Source organism: Cheilinus undulatus, linkage group 11 (genome assembly GCF_018320785.1).
Source record: "Cheilinus undulatus linkage group 11, ASM1832078v1, whole genome shotgun sequence".
In the NCBI taxonomy this organism is placed as follows: Eukaryota; Metazoa; Chordata; class Actinopteri; order Labriformes; family Labridae; genus Cheilinus; species Cheilinus undulatus.
In genome coordinates, this window is record NC_054875.1 from 26,763,390 (window position 1) to 26,769,389 (window position 6,000).

A 6,000-nucleotide genomic window follows, 5' to 3' on the forward strand; every position below is an offset into this window, starting at 1 on the left:
TCCCAAAGAGATGGGAGAGGAAATTTGTCAAAAAAAGTCTGTCATTAATGTTGTCACACACAAAAACCTTTGAGTTTTAATTTTCACTTAGCATTTTCTTTTGTCTTTATAGTCCCAAAACTTTTTAAAAATCAAGGTGACATTACTACAGCACAAATGTTCTGAAAGCCGAGGATGTCCTGAAAAAGAGGATATTTAGAGCTTGACTGTGCACCACAGGATTGATTTTTTGCAAGCTTTTTAAAACAGTATGTCCAGGTGAAACAAAATGGTTTAAAACTAGCTTAGAGCTTGTGTTGTGTTCACACCAGACATGAGTAAAATCGTTCACGTGAGTTAATCACATGTAAAGTCAATGGAAAGACATGAATAGAGGCAAGTTTGCTGCAAATGTGTTGAATGAATCGAGCGAGTAATTCACGCAAATGAGGGCGAATTTGCACTATGTTTAACCCGCTGTTCACTTCATTCGCATATTGTCAAGACTTGAAAAAACTGATCTTCAAGCAAATCATTCACGCCACAGTGGCCAATCATCATGGAGATCCTCCAGGCGTGTATTTAACATACATCACCGGAGGATATTCAAAGAACCAGCCTGGGCGGGTGCGAGGTTCAAAATGGAGGAAACACTTGGGGTGTCTGTTTGTCGCGATCCCAAGCTATACATCAAGTTAGCATATCCCATTAGGCAAGCTAATTTTTCCTTCCCTACTTGCCGCATGTGTATGCCAGTTGGTGACTGACTGCTGGACGTAGGAGAAGGAAGCTCCTCCCCTCTTGCGTCTTTTGGCCACTCACGTACATGCATTTTGATGTACAAATGGAGCAAGTTATTATATTAAAAAGAAATGAGTGAACCCCCTAAATACGCTCATTAATATATTACAATGTATAACATTAGAGGGTTAAAGCCAGCAGCAGAAAATATGAAATATGCTCACCAAGTTGCTCAGAGCCACTAAAACTACTTGAGGACTTCTGGTGGAAATGTTGTGATTTAATAAACTTTTTGTGCTATCAGGGCAAGTGTGCAGGTATACCTCTCTTTTCTAGTATTAGCAGTAAATAAACATCAAACAATTGATTACAACACATTCTGATGCAGCTGTGACCAAATATTTTTTCAGTGTGTTAATGTGCAGTATTATTGTGAAGCTACATTTCCCTCTAAGTCAAATTCTTGTATATTTCCTAATAACAACTGTGTTATAGTTAGCTGATTTTTGTTGTTGTCAGGTTCTGTACCAGCATGCAGTCATGGTTGCTTCACAGAAGGAGTATTAAAAGACTTTATCAGTGTGCTCTATGTTATAAACTATCTTATGAAAGACTGATATACAGCTTTTTCTGTGTAAATAGATCTTGCTGTAGCAGTTGCTTCATCATAAACTCTACTTGGCATGCCATGGCCATAAACCAACCCGACTCAACTTTTTTTTTTTTTTTTTTTTAATATTGCTTCAGTCAATGAATTAAAGTGAGATACAGCAAATCTCCCTCCCCTTTTAAATCTTCCCAGGCTTACTCTATGAGCAAAACTGTGACTCTTTCTTAAACTTGCTTCCCTATTATTCTTCCTAAAACAACGCTTGTCCTAAACCATTTTTAAGAGGCAGACAGCCACAAATATTGCCTCCCAGCCCACATCAAGAACACATGACATCATTGATAGTTTGCTTCAGTGTGTGAGCTAGTTCCTTTTTGTGTGTTTATATTTTAGACGTAGATTCCAGCACAGTCCTGGCAATGAAATGTGCTTCTTGTGTCCTCGTGTGTGAGCAGAGTGGTTTCCCCAAACATTTGCAGGTCTGAGAGACACTGACTGAAATGAAGCAGGACTTCATTTCACTTCAAATAAACTGTGCAACATGACAAATGAGAGATTAGATGACTCTGAAATTTCTACACATTCTTAGAGATCAGTAAAAGAAAGCTGATATAGATTATATTATCATAAATGTTGGCCAAGTTAATATAAAGAGTTTTGAATTGAAAGAAATTTCTTAAAGGGATACCTCAGTTTTTTTTTAAGTTGAGTCGTATGAGGTACGTAACTGTAGAAGTGGCATTAGCCTCCAGTGATTTCAGTGAGCATTGCCCCTTTAAGAAGGACTCACTGGTTGTACCAGGCAGGAAGCTAGACTATACAGCATAACAGATGGGTACAGTTTCTCCCTGAGTTTTTGCTTTATCATATGCACTATCAAAACATTTTTAAAGCATTTTATTTTATGCCCCAAAAGCTTCTGTGTTTTTGTCACTATTCTTGTCACATCAGTAGCCGAAACCTGCATTGCATCTTAGTGACAAAAACGCTGACACTGTCTGGCTAAAAAATAAAGTTTTTCAAAAGTTTTCAATAATGCATACGTTTAAGCAAACACTGTTTTGTTTTGTGGCCCATTTTTACTAAAAACTTGTTCAAATCTGCAGAGAAATTATAACCATCTGTTACACTGTATAGCCTAGCTTCCTGCCTGGTACAACTGGTGAGTCTTTCTTGAAGAAGCAATGTCACTACTAATGCTACATACCTCATACGACTCAACTTCAAGAATACTGAAATATCCCTTTAAATCTGGCAAAAATTCAAAACATTATCATTTGTTTCTCGAACATGCTGCATGTTATTGTTGGTTAACCTGTGAACACTGATGGTTTGAAGTACCTTATTTCCTTAACACTGGTTTGTTCTTTTGGGGGTTTCCAAGAGAGTTTCCTAAACCAGTCCTGCAGCAAACTTTTTTTGCTCATGATGGGACAGAAATGTCATGGGAACCTAGCAAACTTGACTGTCATAAATCAACCTTGATTAAAAAAAAAAAAAAAAAAAAAACACAACCATAATGAATATTATTAGAGGTATGCCTGTCACATCAAACTAATGGCTGTGTAAATGGCGTCAAAATAAACCCAAATGCAATGCCAGCTGTCTGTGACCTCCCTGAACTGATGATTTATGATGTGTGCATAATGGGAGAGGCAGATTTACAACCTGTGCTTTATTCCTGTGGCTATCATGATGAAAAGTCAAATGGTGCTTACAGGAATGGCATCAGTAACTTTATCACATTGAGAAGTTTATTGTCAAATTTATCACATTGAAATATAACAACACTGCACTCTGTAAACCTAAGGTACACAAAGAAACAGTTTAGGGTCAATAGAGGTTAATGTGTCAGACCTAATCAGCACTTACTGCTTCATGACTTTCACAAAACAAAGCTAACTGGTTCTTTATTTCTCTTTCTCTGGATTGTAGACTGCTAGCGTACAGATATCAAAATGTACCTGTGCATTTGTCCACTCCTACATACTTTAAACTCAGAAAAATTAACTTAGTGCAGCAGCTGAGCAAACAGAGCCAGTGATTTCCCTAAGTGTGAAAGCCTAATGGTCTGAATCAATTAAGTCTCTCTCATATCACCAAATAAATACAACTAACAAAAACACAGACACTTGGATTCTTATATGCACACACTGCAGTTTTGCAAACCCTTTTTCATATTTTAAATACTGTGTTGTTAAACGATACATCCAATCATGAATTGACTGCTTCACTCAAGTTGTTTGTTCATGTTGTGGTTCAAAAGTTTGTTGAAGTTGAAGAACCTGTTCAGCAGGGTGAAGTTTAGCTTCCATGAAATTTCATTAGAGTTTCCCGTACGTGATGCTCATGATGTCACACACAATTTTAACCCTGAGGATGCTAACTGTTTATGTAAAACAGATGAGCACTCATCAATAACATGACTGCTTACACAACCAAGGGTATAGATACAGTACCCATGAAGGCAGACACAGCTGTACTTTACTACACCCCATATCATAACTCTGTTTTATGACCTTTATCAGTCAGGACGCTGTGATGCAAACAAAAGATTCTTGTTGTATGATAATGGCATAACAATGCCTGATACATAACATGTTGTAAGTGTATTAATACCTACACCTACTTTGTTACTTTGTCATTGAATAACGTCACTGAGAGATTTATGAAATGTTAGGCATCCTTACGAGAATAAGAAAACCTTTTCATTTCAAACTGTTGGCTTCCTCTTGACCATTATAGAGCTAAATAATATCAATGTCAATGCATGTTTTAAAGCAACGCTATGCAACTTTTCTGCCTAAAAAAAGAGTTTCAAAGTCGATCTAACTGAACAGTAACCTTCAACAGGGAGAATGGCATCCAGCTTATTACCTAAGAGCATCACCTGAAAGCACAGTAACCTCAGCAGCTTGTGCATATTTTCCTAAGTATGACTTTATAGCACTTGTTCACACACCAGCCCTCTGCTAACAAGAAGCCTGGTAGTCCGTTTCATTGCTGTTTGTTACAACGGCTTAGGCTAAGAGACTGAAGTGGATGCTGATGGGTGAAGCTACGAGAAAACTTAAGAGTGACCAAGAAAGAAGCCAACAAAAAGCAACACTCTGATAGCTGAGCGTACAGCCCTGAAAATATTATTCATAACAGACTGTAGTCATGCTAAGCTCATGTTAGCTTTATACAGTGCCTATAAAAGGTATTTTTATAAATCAGTCATTGTCAGTATAATTTGGCTTTTTTTTACACAAAAATGTAGCAAAAAACTCTTTAATGTCAAAGTGAAAACATATTTTGAAAAGGTAATGTAAATAAAAATATGTTAAACAAGTGATTGCATAAATATTCACCCTCTGTAAAGTTACTGACCTAAATCAACAGGAGTCTAGCTATTTAGTGCTTCTAGTCTCAAAGTTGGTGAAATGTGGAACATCTGAATGCAGTGAATGTGTCTCACTTTATTGTAGGATAAAGGCACGTGTGTCTGGAATGTCCAGTCTCTTGTTAATCAGTTTTTCTGACTACCATTTCACCTTGAGGGCAAAAGAACACTCCAAGCAACTCAGAGAAAGGTTGTTGAAAAGTATAAGTGAGGGAATGAATACAAGAAATGTCCAAGGCACTGAACTTCTCCCAGAGTTCAGTTAAATCCATGATCAAAAATGGAAGGCACACAGCACATGTGTGAATCTGCCTGAATCAGGCTGCTTTCACAACCTGAGGGTTACCTATGACTACTCTGAAGGAGCTACAAGCTTCAGCAGCTGAGATGGGCAGGACTGTGCAAACAACAACTGTTGCCTGTGACTCTTCACCAGGCAAAGCTTTATGGGAAAGGCAAAGAGAAAGCCACTGTTGAAGAAAACTCATATTAACCTTGTGAACCCAGGGGTCCCCCAATTGGGGGACTTTGAGAGGCATTGGCAAGCACAGTGTGAAACAATGCACTAATCACGAAAGAATATAGTGATGTTGCACATCAAATTAAACAGCAGAATCTGGGCTACAAAACTATATAAACCTTTTTTACTACATGCCCCAAACACAACACAAATGACAACTAAATGAATTACGACATATCAAACTCCATACTCATATGTTGTACTATGGTCTGATAAAGGTTTGGAGCAGCAGCTACATCATTTTTAAAGGGATATTCATCCTGAAAATGCTTCTTTTTTAAGGTAAACCTAAATTTTTTTAATTTTTGCTGTGTGCCATCTTCATTTACTCTTCACCAGTATAACATATACTCATATTAACACATCTCAAAAAATCTCACAACTTTACTATGACACCAAAATTATTCAAATAGCCTTGTGGTTGCAGAGATATACCCATTTTATTATGGGTATGCAATTTTGAGCAGAAACCTAAAAATAGAAAAATAGGCTCAGGGGACAAAAGGTTCAGTCCTGACTAGAGTTTGCCTAAAGGCATGTGGGAGACTCCATGGTCAAGTTGAAGAAAGTTCTTTGGTCTGATGAGACCAGAATGATAGTTTTTGGCCATTAGACAAGAAACTATATGTTTGGCATACACCAAACACTGCAAGTCACCACAGACACACCATCCCTTCTGTGGTGGCAACATCATGCTGTGGGAATGCTTCTCAGCAGCCAGCCCTGGAAGGCTTGTAAAGGTAGAGGGTAAAATGAATCTAGCAA